This window comes from Triturus cristatus, chromosome 9, assembly GCF_964204655.1.
Source record: "Triturus cristatus chromosome 9, aTriCri1.1, whole genome shotgun sequence".
NCBI classification, from domain to species: Eukaryota; Metazoa; Chordata; class Amphibia; order Caudata; family Salamandridae; genus Triturus; species Triturus cristatus.
The window spans coordinates 36,309,916-36,331,166 of record NC_140592.1 but is presented as its reverse complement, the minus strand read 5'-3'; the positions used below and the strand labels follow the sequence as shown (position 1 = coordinate 36,331,166).

At 45.4% G+C, this 21,251-nt stretch overlaps 1 long non-coding RNA gene across 1 annotated transcript; it reads right to left on the bottom strand.

The window, feature by feature from the left end:
• Positions 1-14,635: 14,635 nt before the first annotated feature.
• Positions 14,636-20,793, bottom strand: LOC146797323 (uncharacterized). The gene is made up of 4 exons (XR_014968979.1): positions 20,569-20,793; positions 15,361-15,491; positions 15,168-15,276; positions 14,636-15,080 (listed from the first exon to the last, which is right to left on the bottom strand). It is a non-coding gene; the product is annotated as an uncharacterized LOC146797323 (long non-coding RNA).
• Between the last annotated feature and the right edge of the window lie 458 nt (positions 20,794-21,251).

Genomic DNA, 21,251 nt, shown 5'->3' with positions numbered 1-21,251 from the left:
TCCATCGCTGGATGGAAACCTCCGGCAAGAGACCTCGGCACGTGTGAGCTCTGTAACCTGAGGGATACATGTACTCTGAGCCCTGGATGGAAACCCCTGGCGAGACCTTGGCACGTGTGATCTCTGTACCCTGAGGGATACATGTACTCTGAGCCCTGGATGGAAACCCCTGGCGAGACCTCGGCACGTGTGATCTCTGTAACCTGAGGGATACATGTATTCTGAGCCCTGGATGGAAACCCCTGGCGAGACCTCGGCACGTGTGATCTCTGTAACCTGAGAGATACATGTACTCTGAGCCCTGGATGGAAACCCCTGGCGAGACCTCGGCACATGTGATCTCTGTAACCTGAGGGATACATGTACTCTGAGCCCTGGATGGAAACCCCTGGCGAGACCTCGGCACGTGTGAGCTCTGTAACCTGAGGGATACATGTACTCTGAGCCCTGGATGGAAACCCCTGGCGAGACCTCGGCACGTGTGATCTCTGTAACCTGAGGGATACATGTACTCTGAGCCCTGGATGGAAACCCCTGGCGAGACCTCAGCACGTGTGATCTCTGTACCCTGAGGGATACATGTACTCTGAGCCCTAGATGGAAACCCCTGGCGAGACCTCGGCACGTGTGATCTCTGTAACCTGGGGGATACATGTATTCTGAGCCCTGGATGGAAACCCCTGGCGAGACCTCAGCACGTGTGATCTCTGTAACCTGAGAGATACATGTACTCTGAGCCCTGGATGGAAAACCCTGGCGAGACCTCAGCATGTGTGATCTCTGTAACCTGAAAGATACATGTACTCTGAGCCCTGGATGGAAACCCCTGGCGAGACCTTGGCACGTGTGATCTCTGTAACCTGAAAGATACATGTACTCTGAGCCCTGGATGGAAACCCCTAGCGAGACCTCGGCACGTGTGATCTCTGTAACCTGAGGGATGCATGTACTCTGAGCCCTGGATGGAAACCCCTGGCGAGACCTCGGCACGTGTGATCTCTGTAACCTGAGGGATACATGTACTCTGAGCCCTGGATTGAAACCCCTGGCGAGACCTCGGCATGTGTGATCTCTGTAACCTGAGAGATACATGTACTCTGAGCCCTGGATGGAAACCCCCGGCCAGATACCTCGGCATGTGTGATCTCTGTACCCTGAGGGATACATGTACTCTGAGCCCTGGATGGAAACCCCTGGCGAGACCTCAGCACGTGTGATCTCTGTACCCTGAGGGAAACATGTACTCTGAGCCCTGGATGGAAACCCCTGGCGAGACCTCGGCATGTGTGATCTCTGTAACCTGAGGGATACATGTACTCTGAGCCGCGAGGTAGTAAGTTATCCATTGCTGGATGGATACCTCCGGCAGAAGACCTCAGTGTGCTCTTTGTAAACAGAGCGAGATATCTGTTGTGCAAAGACTGAGCCTATTGTATGTGTGCAATGAGAGAGATAGCTCTGTTGTCTTAAATCAAAGACAAGTAAATCTCTGTGACCCAAACATTTCTATCCTTCAAAGCCTGAGGCTGTAAGATCTGCAACTGGAGGGAAACGTCTGAGGCCAAAGCCCAAAAACCCATGAGCTCTGAAAGTATAAAATCTGTGCAGCCCGATGTACAGTTCCCCTGTTTGAGCCACGAGCTTCTAACATCTGTGGAACATGAGGGGCAGATGCATATTCTGAACCCGGGGCGGTCACGTTCCTGCAATCTGAGCGATGGCGCTGCTTGCCAGAGTCTGCACCCACGTCATCTCTGCAACTTGTGTACAGCCCCGAGGCTCGAGACCAGGATATGTTTGTAGTTTGAGAGACTGATATCTGAAGCTCCAGAACTGTGAAATTTACGAACTAAAACAACTTCCAATTTCGTCCACCGTATTTGGAGTTTCTGCGGGACCTGGGTCTAGAAAGAGCTTTAGCTTCTGTCAGTTATTTTATCTTCAATCAGCAGAGGGCGCCCTCTCATTCCTTTTTCGGCTGCCTACTTGGTGAAGTAGAAAGTTTCGGGATGTTTGAAGCATGGGAGAGCGGCCAGCAGACTAATTTAGCAGCATCGGCGCCAGGTTCCGAGTGTACCCTGCAGAAGCGACAGGAGAGAGAGGGGGCGTGGGGCTATGTCTTACAATTAATACATTGCCTCATTAACCTGAAAATGAAAACACCAAATATGTTCATTTACTGTAGAAAGTTTCATCACAGACATAATAGGCTTAAGAGTAGGGCCCCTCCTTCACCCATTTAATGCGAGCTGCATTGGCAGGCAGGTGTGTTTTGACTTTTGTGGGACAGAGGAGGCTCTCTCAGAGGCCAACTCACCAGATATGGCCTGAAGTCAGACACCCTGGAGCTAGCAACCCTTGCCGGATATATTTAGACACAGCCTTAATGTCACTAACCCGCAAGGATCTCTGGGAGCTAGAAGTTCGTTAACAAACGTGTAAATGTAATCTTGTGACATGGAAATAAATGCCAAAATGCCACATTCCTGGAAAGTACTGAATCCTAAGCAGCCAGCATGCATGCCAAAAATATCTGAAAGTATTCCCACAAAAACATAGCTCCCAGGTGGAAAGAAACGTGGTCCGATACAAACTGTAGGCTCTGCAGACACAAAGGAGAGACTCTTTACACATTTCTGCTCTTTGCTGGGCGCCATTAGAAAGATTTTGCCCCAAAATTGTAACCAGTTTCAATTAGGGACCTGTGGTCAGGGTTGGACTGAGAGCTTTAGTGGACAAAACACCCAGTTATAGGTTTATGGGCTTGGTGCAAAAAACAAATTGTGAGGCACCAAATCACTGCTTTTAATCAAATGTCATGTTTTACAAAATATGCTAAACAATTTGGTTTTATTCGCTACCTCTTTAGAAGGGTAAAATATGTCCTTTATGAATGGTTTTAAGAATAACGTGTCAGAGCTCTTAAGACATTCTTTTCCATTTTCCGCTAAGCCGCTGTTAAACTAATTTTCTCAATATGTGTTCTAACGTTTAATTAACCTTGCACAATAAAGTGGTGGTTGCCACTTCCCTACCATGATCTGCTGCATTCCATTATCTGAGGTTCCTAGAAAAGCAGGGGTCTTGCTTCTCTAAGCAAACCTCAAACTTACGAAGACTGAAATCCGATTGGTGAATGTCTGGCACAGCCTTTGCTCGTCTAAATAGACAGCGCATCTGTCTCTGGGGTTTATGTGACAACTACAAACAGAGGCGCAACTAGAGCCAAATTTCGGGGGGGGGGGCACTAAAAATTTCGGGGGGGCTGACTCTTTCAGTGATAGAGTGGAGTTGCAGGGGTTCTAAGAAGGGGTGAAAACACAACTAAGTCTGATTAGCAAGTAAATGGTCTTTTAAGTACTCGGGTGCTGCTGTGTGTGTGCCCGGGAAGCTGTCTCAGCCGGGCTGACACACACGACGGGGTGAGGGGGGGGGGACTGAAGCCCTTTGATCCCAATGGGCGTTGCTCGCCTGACTACAAAGCAATCTGCAAGAAGCGGTGCTGCGAGAGGGGTCTAGGCTCCACCCACATGCTGCTTCGCCGATCTACAAACTTTTGATTGGACAGAAGGTATGTGCTTTCACTGAAAAATAGTCCTTCAGCACTTTTTAGGTCTCACCTAGCGATAGCAGCGCATGCGCTGTCTCGCCATGCGAATACCTTTTGCGATCGATTCTCGGAAGGCTTTTCATGCACGCGTAGGGATGGACAAAGATGGTTGCTCTCGCCATTTGTCCAAACATAACAGCATGCGTGTGCACGTACGGACAGTCCAACGCCATCTTTATTCCAAGCTTTCCATTGTCATGGGAACTAAGCTTCTTATCAGAAGCTTCGTCACGCTGCCTTGTTTTTATAGCGCAAACTTCACCCGAAGGTATCGGGTATCAGAGCGCTTTACATGAACACCAGTTGCGCTACACAAGGCTGTAACTTTTCTTGGCCACGCTGCCTTGTTTTCATTCTTTCTTTTCTTCTTCGCTTATCTGTTTGTCCAGGCCTCGTCCCTTATTTGATGGTCACCTATTGTGCCTTTTTTACGTGTCACAATCAACTTTTACCAGTGTGCCTGCTATGAAAATTGATCATGTTTATTATTAATAACCTATTTTTTCATTGTAAAGCTCTCTAACGCCCTTCTTGGTCCACGTTCCCGCTATAGAACACTGGCGAAATAAATAAACAAATAAAATTCCTGTAATGTATGTAGCGCTTTCAGCAGTGTTAAAGCCCTTCTTAACTACTAACGCAAGTGTTATGCTGCAGATGGCCGCAAGGTGGCGCTGCGGCACTGGCATCTGATTGCATGACATTTACTGGCTTCCTGAGACAATGTGAAGCAACCTGCCACTATTTTGAAGATGCGGCTGACACATGGAAATGCATGGCGTCAAATCTCACAGCGTGATCTTTACAGGCTGCCACGCACCACAATGAGAACCATGTTGAAGCATGTGAGAAACTTGCATCTTCAGAGGGCCTCAGCCATGTTAAGCCTCATGTGCGGGCCGTGGCTGACCAAAGAGGCTGCCCAGATCTGACGGGCTATAGTCGGACATCTTGACATCTTGATTGAGAACGTTTCCGGATTGGCTGGTACAGTTGGGATACTGTTCTTCAGCTACAAGACAAGGCTAACTCTTTTAGCTTCCATGTTCACCAGTCTATCCCGCAGTGTCGCACCTTCCTATAGACCGCTCATGTTTTCTACAGACCTTTGAGATACGGGTCTCCGAAATAACCTCTAGTGGTGTGGGTGGACGAATGCTAAAAAATATAAAAGCCTTCTGACACATGGTCCGAAAAGCTCTTCACAAAATCCTGGCAATCACGACACACAAACATGCTGCGTGTCATCTACAGAGTAAAATACAGTGCTGAGCAGATGTAATTTATTGTCCACAGAAATGGAACCATTATTGAAAGCACTTCAACTCCTCATCAGGGGTAGTAAGCGCTATATAATTGAAATTACAGTTGCAATAGAGCAAGCCGTTGAGGTGCGTAAAAGGGGTAGTTGTGTGCATGTATTTGTGGTGTGCGGGTGTGTGTGTGCACGTTTGTTGTGTGCCTATGTGTTCATACGTGCGTGCGGTCTCTTCAGACTCTGCTATCTACTCAATCTTTTCAGAGTGAGCGGTCTGTCCAGAGCGTGAGTCTCTTCCAAGTGTGCCTCTCTTCTGCTACTGGCAGCCCCTCGCCTCTCTTCTTACCCGGGGGCACGATTCAGGAGAGCGCAGAGAAGTGATTTCAGATGAATTATTCTCTGCATGTCTCTGCCTAGGGCGCCTCTCCTGTGCAGAATCGCCGGCTGTTCATGGGTGCATTGCACATGTGCAGGTATGTATGCTTGTGTCTGAAGCAGGGCTGCGTCCATGCTTTAGATCTTTACATGTACAATGGTTACATGTCTTTACGTGCATATGTTTGCACGTGTGTTTTATGTGCATGTCTATTTCTGCTTACTTGATTGTGTAATCTATTAAAAATGCAATAGGTCTCGCCTTTCATTAAGTTAAAGCCATTTGCTTTGCTGTACAATACCATTAGCAAAGCAAATGGCTTTAACTTAATCAAAGGCGAGACCTGTTGCATTTCAATGCTTGTTTCATTGTGTGAAGGCGTATGCTCAATTAAGTAGGCCTGTGTTGATTATGATGGTGAGCTGAAGATAAAGGCTGTACGTGCCTGCCCATGAGTGTCACTCGGTGGCATCTGCAGCTGTTCCTCCGCCGCCCCATTCAGTCTCACAGTACACAGAGTATCAACCATCTTGGAGCGGGGGGCTTCAGGCTGCTAGGCAGGGCACAGATAGGGGGTGTCGAGCGCTTCAAATTGTAGGTGCGCTCTTGAGGTTATCTAACGCGTGTTTAAGGACGGCCGGTGAGAGGGCCTGGGCTGACCCTGGAAGAGTGGATGCTCTAAAGTTCACTTTGCCCATAGAGCTGCCTGAAAGGCTTTACAGCATTGCTCAGCTGTCCAGCGATTCGATCCACGCCTGGTTCAGGAGAAAGAGGTGTTTTGATGCTGGAATGCTGATTATCTATGCCACACACACAAAAAATGTTGATATTGCCGTGCTCTACCACTTAATTGCACTGATTTGATATAGCAGGCTGGGTGGTGACCACACTGTGGCGATGATGCAAGATCAATGCCGCAGCCAAGGAAACTTACTTTGATATCACCGGCTCTGCTGAACAGAGGCGTTTTACATTTTTAATCTTTTTGAACTGGTTTGTCTCGCACCCTGGACTACTGGCCGAGGTCTGGGGATGAATGCAATTAAATAAGTGGCTTTAGTGGTTTTATTGTTCAACTACCATCACATTTTAATTAGCCTAAGTGATTTAAAATATGGAATAAAAAAAATCACAAAGCAACAAGAAGAATGAATGAGGTGGCTGAAGTGCTACCCTCCAAGATGGCAGCGTAACGTATCCACCATTATCATGCGGTCATGAACGCTATCAATATCATAATTAGGGGTAGACAGAACTTGTGGCATTTCACCCCACGGAATTCCACAGATTTACACATGAACTCAACAAGATTCTGCCTAGTTCCGCCATCGGGCAGAAAAATGCATGTTCAGCTGCTTGCGCTGCGATTTAGCACTGGTAGCATGTTCCCCGCTGACAAATTATCAAGAACGGCAACACACGGTGCGCAAGAGCGCGCGGCCATTCACGTTGATTTTACTGCTATTCAAGTAGGAAGTCTTCTCAAGAAGCAGCCCTCTGACCGCTCTTGCGACTGCTGACATTCGAAAATTATGTCGGAAGCCTTCTTAGCGACTGGAAATCGCACTAGGGGTACCAAATCTCGGTTTACGCTCTTCTGCTCGTTTGCTGGAGCCATGCGTTGTTCCCGCTGCCATCGCAGTGCTCAAATGGGAAAAAATCTGCCAAGCGGAGATTGGTAGAATTTGGATGGAACTATGCGTTGGAAGAGTAATGCAGTCACCAAATTTCTCCAATTCCGCCCAGGCCTCATGATAATAAAGCGGGAAAAAAGGAGATCAACTTTGTGAACGTCTCTCTAGCATCGTTTCATGGTTGGGGTGGCCACGCCTTCCAGTCTGGCATGTGGAGATCTGAATGTCCTACCTGCTGTGTACCCGTGGAGTGAGTAGTGCCTGAAGGAGATGTGTCCTGCAGCTTGTTGCCACCACCAGTTGTGGAAATTGTGTCACCCGTTGGAGCGCTAACGGTCTGGAGGACAAGGCCACATAGGAAGTGAGGCTGAGGCTGGGCCCAAAGGGGTGGCACAAAAGGGAACAGCTGGCATGTGCAAGTCCATACCACCCAACTCGAGGCGGAGTAGGTGAGGTTGACGCAGGCGAATTATATGCCTGACTGGAACAGTGGACCAAACATTCATATGGTTGTCAGGGGAGAATGACTGGAGTTTTTTTTAATGATGGCCCTCATACACTCGCTGATGATGATCTAATGTATCCTCGATGGCCTATGATGGCTGGTGTTGGTGGTAATGTACTGCACCTGTTGTAACTTGATGTAGTGCCTGGGGGAAGAGAACGAAATACAGATTGGGGAATGGCCTCAACGTGCAATCCCATGCAGTGGCATAGACAGACACTTTGCCACCCGTGGTGGTCCCTGCCTTTGCCACCCGAAGCAGCCGCATGGAATAGCGGGGCAGGGGGGTGCTGGAGATTCCTTCCTGCATTTGTCCCCCCGTGGCAAATGCATGTAAGACTGGGGAGAGGCCCCCGCCCCCAAAAGGATGCCACTGATCCCATGTGTCATGACTGCTGAATATGTCGTTCTTCTACTCTGTTTTACATGTGTGAGTAATCAAGTCAAACAACCAAAGCCGACTACTAACACATGTAAATCTAGGACGGCCTGTGCTCGCAAACAACCACTGCATCTGGGAGATTCACCATAAGAGAGGAAGGAACCTGATGATGTGGACGATTTCTATGTTAGCGGGATGGGATCTTTGTTGCAACAGTGTCAGAGTCCCCTCCTCTCTAACGTACCTGCCCAGCTGGAATCTCCGCACCCGGGCCAAACTCTCCAACTCAGGCCATACTCTCTGGGTCGAGCCGTACTCTCCGGCATGGGCCAGATGAAGTGTAATCAATGGGCTGGAATACGATTTTTAGAAAAAGGAACATTAGGAACGTGTGATAAATGGAAGAAGAGGTCATGGAAAACAGTTTGGGCAGGGAAAAGGGTGTGGCCAGACACTACATCATAACCCAGAAAAGTTTGCTCCTTTGCATCATGGTACAATTTGCGCTCACCTCAGTGGTGACTGTAGTGTCAACACTAAGAGCGCTCCCCTTAGTGTTGACTGTAGTGTTGACACTACTGAGGGGAGCGCAAATTGTGCAAAGGAGCAAACCTTTCTGGGATAAATTGTAGTGTCTGGCCACACCCTTTTCCCTGCCCAAACAAATTTTCATGACCTCCTCTACCATTTATCACATGTTCCTACTGTTCCCTTTTATGAAAATTGTATTCTGGCCCACTGATTGCACTTCATCCGGCCCGAGCCGGAGAGTACGGCCCGGGTACAGCCCGGGTGCGGAGATTCCGGCTAGACTGCGGACGTAAAGACACGACTCGTAAATGATCTCTGTGAATACCAAAAGTCGTAAAGTTAGACTTTTGTCTCAGATTACCTTCGTGAATCGGCCCCAATGTTCGTATTGTGCTACTTCAGGACAGCAAATTGACGAGATTTAACAAGCAGTATTTTGCACACAAATGAAGCGCAGAGACATACTTTGCACCCTACTCAGCATAGTCCGCAATCATTATTCAGCACGGGATCCCACCTATTCTTAGCTGGGTAAGACAGAGGCGCCCAATCCCCTCACTGCTGTAGATACCTGGCCAACCTCTTACATGTCAACTAAGGCAGCATCATTTGTCTCAAGGACTGTGTTTTATGTGTATTGATGTATGCAGATGATATGCTGAAAGTAATCAGACACCCATTGAGGCCTGTGTTTTATGTGTATTAATGTATACAGATGATATGCTGAAAGACATCAGACACCCATCAAGGCCTGTGTTTTAGATGTATTAATGTATACAGATGATATGCTGAAAGTCATCAGTCACCCATCAAGGCCTGTGTTTTAGATGTATTAATGTATACAGATAATATGCTGAAAGTCATCAGACACCCACTGAGGCCAGTGTTTTAGGTGTATTAATGTATGCAGATGATATGCTGAAAGTCATCAGACACCCATCGAGGCCTGGGTTTTATCTGTATTCATGTTTGCAGATTATATGCTGAAAGTCATCAGACACCCATCGAGGCCTGTTTTTTATGCATATTAATGTATGTAGATGAAAAGCTAAATCCTCACAACCCTCACCCTAATTATTCAGATGGATGTCAGAAATGATATTAAAGTGATAGAAGTATTTGCTGTTTTCTCCCGACTCCTAGTCCAACAGAGCTATGTTGATTACTCACTGGAGTAGCCTGAAGCACCTGTTAAATGTCTAGGTGCCTTGGTTCACCAGGTGATCAGAGATAACCAGGAGGTGGTTTATACCAAAATAGCATAACAGGTTGAGCACTGAATTCGATTACCATTATCAATTATGGGTAGAATAATCCTGATGAGATTGGTTGTACTCCCAAAACTCCTTTATCTGTTCCTCAAGGTCCCTTTCCTGCTGCCAAGTACATTTGGCACCAGTTTGTAGTGCCTTGTGAATATGTTTGCTTGGGCAAGGAGCAGGATCTAATGGAACAAGCAAAGATTACAGTATCTGATAGAAGGCTTTACGACCTGAACTACAAACTATATTATTTGTATGCACGGGCTCCCAGGACAGGTCCAACCTCCTCCATCCTTGCTACATTTGGTGGCGGAATAGGACATCTGCACTGCTGTGCCCGACTGGTAAATGACCCCTAGGCAAGGTCATCCCTGAGGCCTGTATTAGATGTGCCTGGCAGTGACTAGACAAGCTGGTGGGTCACAAGAAGGGCCATCAAGTCCTCCCACACTTGTAACTGGACCAAGAACCAATTATCAAGACTACGGTTGCTCAATTTGTATGGGGGCAATGTCCTACTCCTTCAATCAATAACACCCAACACGAATGGTAACCGACTGGAGATATGTCTCTGCTATAGGCCATGCTGCATGGACGCAATTTCCTTTTTTTTTTTAAATTTTTTTTTTTATCCTCATCTCACCACTAACAAATGCAACTTGTCTCCTGTGGCCCAATCTTATCCTGGGGGCCCAGGCCGGAGTTCTTGCTATCGCCTGGGGCCAACCTGGCCTGCCTTTTTATACCAAGGCATGGTGTTAATCATTGGACCATATATTATTACAACCTCATTGCAGTTCGCCATTCAAAAAAAGGTTCCCAAATAGTGCTATTCCTTCTGTGTGTTAAAAGTGTTTCTAATCGTGCAATTCTCAGTGTAGCTCTCAACCAATTATCATACAGCGGGGGGTTAGGATCCTTCCACATCTTGCAAATTTCTCTGCGAGCAATCAAAATAAAACAAAAGAATAATGCAACATGTGACTCTCCCAATTCATAAATAAGTTCTACTTCCAACCCAAACATGACTCTAACTAGGTTCAAAGAAAGCTTTAATTTGAAGATACCCTCTATAGCCCGTTCCACTCTACTCCAAAAGGGTCCTATTGTCACACATTCATAAAATATATGGATATCATCCGCTTCTACCAACCCGCATCTAGAGCAGGAGGGTGGTGGATTTATAAACCTCGCAAGTTTTTTTGGTGTGTAACATAATCTATTTAAAGTGAAAAAATGGTTCTTTTTAAGAGAAACAGTTCTCACATATTTATATAGTATTTTTAAGGAATAATCATAAAGAGTGGCTGAGTCTACCTCAAGTCTCGTTGAGTTCCATACCCTATTTGATGCGGGGGAGTTCGCTTCCTCCGCTTCTAACATCTTCCTATACCAGAACCCAACTTCTCTCTTCCTGGGCCCTGGAGAAGTAAGAATGCTCTCAATTTCCCAATTTCCTCCGATATTCTCTTCCTCAGCCTTAAACTAAGAGCACAGTTGGATGTATTTAAACCTAGAAAAGGAGTCCCCGATCCTGGACTTCAGTACCTCCCACGGGAGGACTCCATCCGATGTTATCAGATCCGACCATATATTAATTCCTGCTCCCCTAATAGGGAGGGACAAACTGTCCCTTAAACATAGAGGTAGGCCTGGGGATTCCCAAATTGGGGCAGACTCAGAATAATACTTAATCCCCCATATCTCTTTAACTTTATTCCAGACTCTAAGGGCTGATGTTAATACCTTTAGACGGACTTTTTTATAAAATTTGACCGCTCCAAATTTGTACAGGAACCCGGATTCTCCACCCTCTAAACCTACCATTAAATTCAAGATTCTCCCCCAATTGGAGTCGTCGGGGCATGACAATAAACACCTAAAATTTTTGAGCTGGAAAGATAGAGCATACCAATTTATATCTGGGAGTGCTAGCCCACCTTTTAATAATCTTCTTTTTAACTTTTTCTATGATAACCTAGATTTTTTTTTTTCCCATATAAAGCTACCAATCTTCCCCTGGATTTTTGCAAGAATTTTATCAGTAAATGAAAGGGGGATTGAATTAAACAAATAGGTCAACTTAGGCAAAATAACCATTTTGACCAAATTAACTCTACCATAAATTGTGAGGGGAAGGTTCTGCCATCTAGAAAAAAGCTGATCGATATCCTTACTTAATTTCTTAATATTAACTTGAACTATATTATTAATGTCTGGGGTGATGATAATTCCTAAATATCTAAACTGGCTGCTGCAAGGACCTACCCAGTCATCAATCCCCCAACACATGATTTCTGTTTTTAGGTTATTTATTTGATAACCCGAGTGGTAACCAAAATCCTCCATTATCGCCTCTACCCTAGGAAGTACTTCCACCGGATTTCTTGTATAGATCAACAAATCGTCCGCATATAAGGCAAGCTTACAGCTATAATCCTTATATTTGAAGGGTGTGATTGTCTCATCCATCCTGAGTGCCTGTGCCAATGGCTCAATATAAATATCAAAAAGGAGAGGAGAAATAGGGCACCCCTGCCTAGTGCCCCTCCCTATCTTGAAGCTAGATGTTAATCGACCGTTCAGAAGGATTTCCGCTGAGGCTCCTTCATAGCACCCTCTCATAGTTTGAACAAAAGTCTCACCAAACCCCATTATCCCAAGTGTGTCCCACAAAAATCCCCAGTTGACACGATCGAAAGCCTTTGCCGCATCATATGCAGCCACTGCCAGGGGCTCTGACCGTGTTACTGCTAAATCTATACAGCCAATCAGCTGTAAGTTCAACTCATGGATATATCTACCAGGCACAAAGCCTTTCTGATCAACATTAATTAGTTGTGGAACTAACTTGGCCAACCTCCCTGCTAGAACACTAGTGAAGATTTTATAGTCAGCATTCAGCAGGGAGATTGGTCTGTATGAATCTGCACTAAGGGGGTCTTTCCCTGGCTTTAAAATGAGCACGATAATAGATCTCCTCCACGATGCTGGTATCCTTCCCTTTCTACAATATATATAGTTAAATAATTCACACAGTCTGGGAGCCAGATTCTCCTCAAAGATTTTGTATATTTCACCCGGGAGAGCATCGGGCCCCGCTGCTTTATTATTTTTTAATATGATCCCTAACCTCTTCCTCTGTAAAGGGACTATTAAGAATGGTTCTACCGTCGTCAGTCAAGGTAGGGAGGGCCTTGCTCGTCAGCCATTGTATTGAGTCTTCCCGTGTTGGTTCTTCCTCATACAGTTTAGAGAACATAGAAAGCAAATGATCTTCCATATCTTTCTGTTTACAAGATATATTCCCCTGGTCGTCGAGTCTTAACCTATCTATATTATTCCGGACCCTATCCGTCCTGATCTTCCTTGCCAGAACTGCACCAGCTCTCTCACCATATTCATAATTGTCCATGGCATGAGCATCCCATTGTGACTTGATTCTTGAATCTAATAAGCCTCTATACTCTAATCTAAGGAGTTCTAGCTCTTCAAGTACTTGAGTTTATTTGTTGTCCTCCCAGTAGAGCGTTCTCAAGCGAGGTTATTTTGTTCTCCAAAGTTTTAAACTTCCTCATCTCCTCCTTATTTTCTGAACATATTAGACTATGGAGATGACCCCTTATGTTTGCTTTCCAAGCGTCCCATACATATTCTGGGAGAGTTGAACCATCGTTGTCAGTAAAATAGTTATCTATAGATGCACTGACAGAGGTGACTATGTTTTGATTACCTAATGCAGATCTTTTTAAGGTCCATCTAGGGCGTGCCATTTTTAGATTTCCATTTAGAGCTATAGAGAACATAATAGGTGCATGATCTGATATAATAATAGGTAGAACTCTCACGTCTTCCAGAGTCTCTAAACATTGCCTGTCCACTAAAATATAGTCCAGTCTCGATGCGTGGCCGTGTTTTTTACTAAAATAGGTGTATCCAGGAGCTGCCCCCCCTTTGACCTTCCACACATCTATAAGCCCAATCTCATTCATCATGTTGACCATAACACGCCTGGACCGAATTGCAGTGACACACTTAGAGGGATTAGAGCGATCCTGTCTTGGATCGAGAAGGATATTAAAATCCCCCCCATAATGATAGGTGAACTGACCTCTACCAAATGGGGTTGCACTTTAAGCAAGTAAGTAGGGTCATCTGTGTTAGGACCATAATATGAGACAATGGTATGCATTTCCCCGCTGAGATCTACTGCAGCCATAATCCATCTTCCCGTATGATCTGTTATTGTCGATCTAATAGTACCACCTGCTCCAATCTTTATCAAAATTGCTACCCCCTTACTTGCTACTGACTGTCCGGAACAACAGAACGCCTCAACCCATTCAAGTTTGCTGAATAACTCATTGCCCTCACTAAAGCTGAGATGGGTTTCTTGAAGAAGAAATATTTTAGCTTGAGACTGCTCTATATACTTCAACACTAACCTACTTCTTCGCAGACAATGTAGCCCGTTAACATTCCAGGAGATAAATAGAGCTTTACCACTAGTCATTGACTCGACTCCTTACCGAGCGTCCATACCCCCATATAACTGATAAATAATACCGCCATTGGAGAACGTGGTTGTTATGATGAGGATTCAAACTTTTTTTTTTTTACCCCTCCCAACCCTCCTCCGCCCCTCCCCCCCCCATCAACCTACACCCCCCCAAACCCCACTTCCTTCCCTGGAGGACCCTCCCAATCTTCCTGGGCATACGCCCTTAGACGGCCCCCCCCCCCCACTCGTGCAGGGTGAATGAAATAACTGAATAGAAAAAGAGAAAAGAAAAAAAAAAAAAGAGGAAATAGGTTAATTCCTAACTAATAAATGTGCTCTGGACTAATTACTATACATTATGTAGTGGTATTTGCTGGCATATATTTTCCAACCATATGTCAATAACAGCCTTAACATGCTTCCAACTACTTCCTATATTTCTAGATTTCCACTACTTTCTTCCCTCGCTACCAGCCCTTATGCTATCAATCAGAGTATCATAAGAACAGTGGTCCCAGTATACAGAATCATTCAATATGAAACAATTAAACAAACAATGTACCAAGAAAACTTTTCGGGGAGGTTCAAATGCCTATTTAATCACATTGAACACAAATTAATAGTTATGACTGAGCTCCATAGTACAGACAATATTGAAATATCATAACAGTGCCCAGGAAGGAGGAATGGGGGTAGGGAGGTGGGTGATGAAGTGTAGGATTTGGAAGGAAGTGAATACAAAAAATTGGATGCATTGAGAACAAAATCAAATTTGTAGGCAAAATTAATTCACTGCCGTATTTACATTCCGATCAAATCATAAATCAAATATCGACAATTTTTAGAAAAAGCCATATATATGAAGAAAATCACAGTACATCCTGAACTGGTGATAATATTGGCAAAGATGTTGTGTCGACGTTTCGACCCCTTAAGGCATGTAGGTACTCATTGTGACCTTACGGGATGGGGTCTTCATCAGGACTGGAGTGCGTGTGGAAGGGGGGGTGTGTGTGGGCACCTAAAAAACAAAGTTGAACATGCGTAAGGCTACTGGATCTATAAATAGGAAAAAGATTCTAATCAAAAGGTTTTAAAAACAAGTTACCCAATCTGTCGGAAGACAGGACTCTGAGATGTCAAAGGATCATCAAAGGTAGAGGGTAGTAGACTCCTCAAGGGTAACGACAGAAGCGGGACAAATGAGACGTATCCACCTACAATGAATATGTGAGTTAATGGATACGGTGGAGATAGAGATTTCAAAAAAGGTTCGTTCCATTAGTGAGCGCAGAACTTACTGAGTCGCAGAAGAGCTTTACTGTCGAGTTACATCAGGAGGCTCCTATTGATCAGCACTCCCGGAGAGAAATCCATTGTGAGTAAGGCAAATGGGGATGAGTCACCACTGATTCACCATCAGGGAATTAATCTAGTAAAGGGAAGGGAGGGAGGGAGAGGAATTAACAACCAGAAGTCAGACAGGACCTGCATATATCAAAAAACATGAAAGAGCGCCCATAATGTGCGCGTTGCTGTCAGAATCACAAAGGCATCGTGATCTAAGAAAAAGGACCCCGAGGGTTCTACAGTGTGTTAAATAATAACAAAAAGGGGGGGGGGGGGGGGGCCGGTCACCACGGAAGGTAGGACCGTGTCAAACAAAGGTATGATCAAAAGTTAGAAAAAGCGGCTTAAGTCAAAGATGGACACAGCACTATATGCAAAATTCTATACAATTGTCAGGGAGTTGAATAGGCAAACTGTATAGAGCATTGCCGTAATCAGATTGAGCGCAGTTTCAGCGATGCTCTTACCCTGCTTCTCCGGTCCCGTGTGATGGATAGAAGGGGAAGCGAGCCGAGTGATCGTAGGTTAAATTAAGACGCGAGATCAACACGTGATCTCCGTTACCGTGCTGGCGCTAGATGCCGGTGACTCAGTGTAATAGAAAACAGACTTTGGTTGGAAGGATTAACGGGAGCGGTGGACGTAATTCTGTGGTTGGCAAAATTCTCTATAGGGTGAAAATTGTCCTGTTGTGGTTCCAACAAAGAGAAACTGAATGTATATACACGCTAAAGTGGCAAATAGTAAACGATGTTCATAGGTAGTTTAAATATAACAGTCAAATATCAAGTAAAGTTTATCACCGGATCATATCGCATATGACAATAGTTCCTACAGAAAGTAAATGAACTAAATATTCATAGTATTAGTAGACAAACAATGAGATGATACAGGAAAGAAATGGCAAATCCATAGGCTGGCCCAAGGAGTTAAATTCTGAGGACTGCTAACTGGGCATAGCTACCATCAAGTTCATTTAATCCATTTATTACAGTGTCCATTTTACTCATCCATTTAGATTCTCTTACATTTAGAATAGCTGAGAGATTACCGCCTCTGGGGCCCACTTTCACCTTTTCCAAAACCAACCATTTGAGATCATCAGGCTTGTGATTTTTTAGGACACAGTGTTCAACAAGGGGCGCACCCATTACATTACACCTGATACGGCTGTGGTGTTGCAGAATGCGAGATTTGACTTTTTGTTGTGTCTGTCCAATGTATAAGAGTCCACAGGGACACATGATGCCATAGATAACATGAGTAGAGTTGCAATTGGTAAATGAGCTCAATGTGATTGAGTGTTCTTTGTAGCAGAAAGTTTTGGTGACAACAGTGGATTCACAGGCCTTACAATGACCACACTTAAAATGCCCCAACACCGGTGGCAAGTTCCAAATCTCTTGGATGGTTGGCACTGTAGCTGTTTCAAGAAAAGACCGAACTACATAGTCTTTCACACTTCTGGCTTTCTTGAAGGAATGCATAGGTGGGGTGTGTTGGTCGATGTCATCCGCTACCAATTTCCAGTGTTGGTTAATCACTTTCTTGATTGCGTTGCTACGTGTTGAAAAAGTAGTAACACAAATCATTCTTTGCAAAGCCGAGTCTTGTCTAACCTTGGGTGTTAGGAGAGTTTCTCTCGGGTTGTACCAAGCCCTCTTGCGAGCTCTCTTGATCAGCCTCCTCGGGTAACCCCTAGTGGTTAGTCGGTTACTGAGATCTTCAGATTCTCTGAAATAGTCATCCTTTTTGGTACAGTTTCTACGGATCCTCAAGAACTGACCAAAAGGTAGATTATCCCTTAGGCCACGTGGATGATGGCTGTTGTATCTTAGTAGGGAATTTCGTTCGGCAGGTTTGCGGTACAGTGTTGTGTGCAGTTTATTGTCCTCACTGTAAATCTTAATGTCCAAGAAAGGAAGCTCATTGGCATCGGAGTGTATGGTGAACTGAATATTGTCATTACAATGATTAAGCCAATCGTGGAAGTTCGCCAGATCCGCCGCATTCCCATTCCAAATCATGAGAATATCGTCGATGTAACGTCTCCACAGATCAACCTTGTTAGAGAATGGATTGTTATTGAAGATGAACGACCGTTCAAAGTGATCCATATAGAGTATTGCTAAATCTGGAGCAAAGGCGGCCCCCATGGCTACGCCCTTGGTTTGGACGTAGTATTCTCCTTGGAAAACAAAGAAATTTTTGTTCATAGCAATCGTCAAGAGTGAGATTATGAACTCCGTTGGTACTCTCATCGGGGTTGGTCGTTTGTCCAGAACTTCTCTAATCACAGCCAAAGCAGGTATCTGTGGAATACTTGTGTAGAGGGACACGATGTCACAGGTCACTAGTAGCTGGACGTTGGGATCAAAGGCTAATTGATCAACCAGGTTGATTGTCTGCATCGTGTCCCTTAAGTAGGCTTCCGTGTTTTCCGCCAGTGGTTTCAGGAAAACATCCACATATTTGCATAAAGGTTCCAAGATGGAACCACATCCTGACACGATAGGACGTCCAGGCGGTTTCTGGAGATCTTTATGTATTTTGGGCAAGGTGTATATGGTGGGTAAACGAGGATGTCTCTGGTTGAGGTAGTCAAACTCCAGTTTACTTAGAATACCTTGCCCATACGCTTCAGTAGTGACTTTCAGAATTTCTTCTGCTAGGGCATTAGTCGGGTCAGATCGTAATTTGGAATAGCTGACTCCATCCTGAAGCTGTCTCAAAATTTCATCTTTATATGTTGATGTATTTTGGATGACGATGGCTCCACCTTTGTCGGCGGCCTTTATGACAATGTCTCTATTGTTCTTCAATTTAATAAGAGCCGCCCTTTCCAGTTTTGTAGTATTTGGGATGGTATATTTGTGAGTGGCTAGTAATTTCATGACATCAGTTAGTACCATGCTCTCGTACGCCAAGATTTTGCTGGTCATTGCATTGGCGGGTGGAACAAAGGTGGAAGGGATCCTCAATCCTGTAACTGAGTGTGGTAAAGTAGACAGGGACTGTTTAAAGAAGTATCTTAAACGGATCTTCATTTTGACTATCAATCAGAGTATCGGCATCCTCCACCTGGCGTATAATATGCATGTGGTTACTCCACATCACACGGAGTGAAGCTGGGAACTTCAGCTGAGCCCGAGCTCCCAAAGAATTGAATATTGCCACTCGCTTACCCAACTCCCATTGTCTAACAGCTGTTATAGATGATACATCTGAGCGTATCGTAAATGAGAATGGACTAGCGAAAGAAGATGATTTTACATGACCTGTTTTTAAAGCCAAAGTTAGTATCTTTTCTTTAACGGCATATGTTAAAAAGTTAACCAGTATCTTTCTTGGGTGGTCTTTGCCCGGTCTCCTCCTGTAAGGGTCACGATGAACCCGCTGAATATCTGCTGATAGATCCAAATCTGTTTCCGGAGATTCATTTAGCACCGTTGTTTTGAGAAGGGTTATTATGAATGTCTTGATATCGCTACCTTCAATATCCTCCGGTACATTCATAATTTTTAAGTTATTCCTTCTTGTATAATTTTCTAATCTCTCAATATCATCTCGCATCTCCCGATTCTGCTGAGAGAGTTTATCATAGGCCGCTGTGGTGGCTCCTACTGCCTCCCTGATTCTTGGCAACTCCGATTCTAGAGCATCAGTCCTCCGTGCAACCTCCTCCACCTTCTGGGCGAGCATCTCGCATGAGGCCTGAATCGCATTTTGATTTGCCTCCGAGATAGTGAAGCGCTTGCCAATGTCTTCTTTTAGCCCTAAGAGTAAATCTGCCAATGTTCCAGGGGCGGGTGTTACATCAGCGGCTATTGAGGTATTATCTATATGAGACAATACAAACGTGCCCGCTTTTGGCATAACAGTAGCCGCGCTTAGCTCCCCTTTACCCACCATTACCTCCCCATTTACTCGGCAGTCCTGCTCAGCCTCCACGTTCTGATCCTCCTCTTGAATGGCCAATGCTGAAAAGCTATTAGATAGTACTATTGTTGGATGTACTATATCCTGTATAGGTGAGGACATAGGATGAGGTAGCAAATTTATAAGGTCTGTTGAATCAGAGATGCCTTGAATAAGAGCCAAAGTGGGTGAACAGACGGTAGTTAGGTTCTCCTTAGTTGCACCGCTAATCCCCGTTATAGCACTCGTAGTATTTTTAGCGCTGCTGGCAGAATTGTTTCTACAGGGTTTACTAGCAGTACCCCCATCTCCTGTGGAGGATACAGTGCTGATATTATTTGCCGTACCGACTGCCGCCATCTCTCTCCCTTGATCTATACCACTGATAGATAGCACTTTATAATATGATTTCAGTGATGGTGTGACCTTAGGGAGACCAGATATTCTACCAGAAACGCCGGCTCTCACCTTCTTGGTTTTCCCCTTTCCTGGGGGGGTAGCCTCTTCACCGAGATTAATCTTGCCTTTTTTAACTCTCACCATCGGAAATATTACTGGCGGAGAGATTGTCGTGGCAGCGCTTGCACCCCGATTTCGCAGTGTATAGCGAGACAACCCGGCCTGAGGGGGAAAGGTGCCAGAGTTGCAACTGCGATTAGACCAGCAATTCCTTGATCGTAGACCAGTAAAGGCAGTAGAGGCAGTAGCTGTGGCTGTGTCACGTTCACCGTGTTCCCCCCTCCTCCATACAGAGAGCCTGAACCTGAGCCTGTGCCTGAGCCTGATCCAGGTAGCTATAGTGTATATATATTGCCTGTTCACCCTGGATGAGGTGGACTGTTGAGTACGTACAGTTACTGTTGCTTGGGGAACTATTCAAATCAGTCACCTTACCAGGAGTTTTGAGCACCTGGTATCCTTCACGACCTTCCCGTCCAATGCATATCCCCCCAAGCCTTAAAGATACTCTCCTGAAAAGATGCCGCCAGAATCTAGCAGCACCTAATTCCTTGCACCATGCCGGTGGAACTGTCTCACCGCCACTCCTGGTAACGACCATCCATTCCGCTAACTACACCACTCTTGATTAATGTAGGATACAGGGAAGAGGACGCTAAAAATCAACAAGATCGGCAAAGGAAAAAAAAAAAACGAAAGAAAAGGGCACTAACACAGTCCCGGGCAGTCGGCTCCTCTATCGAGTCTAGCGCAACATCCGGAATCCGATATCCATAACCTACCGGGAGAGAAGCGGCATCCAGCATCCAGCAATCGGCATTTGAATTAACAAGCCTCCAAGAAAAAAACACCCTCTCTCACAGCTTACTCATCCCCATGCCTGTTCCGGTGCGTGTCAAATTTCTGACAAAAACCTTGCCAGATAGAGATGCGGAGGGAGCTGGCAGCATGTCGTGTCAGCGTTCTGCATTCAGTGTTCCGCCATACATGAGGGGAGGAGCTTCGTCACGGCCGTTAGCTTCCAGCCGTCATGTCCTCCACCGGAAACTTTTTTCGGTTGGTCTGCATGGACGCAATTTCCTTAGGACCATCTGCAAATCTATGCAGTGTACGGTGACACTGGGCACACTGGCAGTAGCACATGAATGGGAGACAGACCTGGGCAGAAACTGCATGGACTATACTCAGAGCGCACGGAAGGAGAGGTGCTAGGGTGGCTACTTAGGTAGGTGGTGCTCTTGATGCAAGGTTCGGTCATCTGTCCTGGGGCTGCCCACAGACATCAGAGTACTCCATGAACCACTTAGATTGTTGTCCCTTATGTTAGGGTTGTCATTGTGGCACCAACCATTGATAGCCCTGCTGGGCTATGTGCGAGACATTCAACCGGAGTTGTGCAGACACACAGCTCTTCCATTATTATTGGCAAAAAGTCACATAACACTGAGCTTTGGCAAGGGCACAC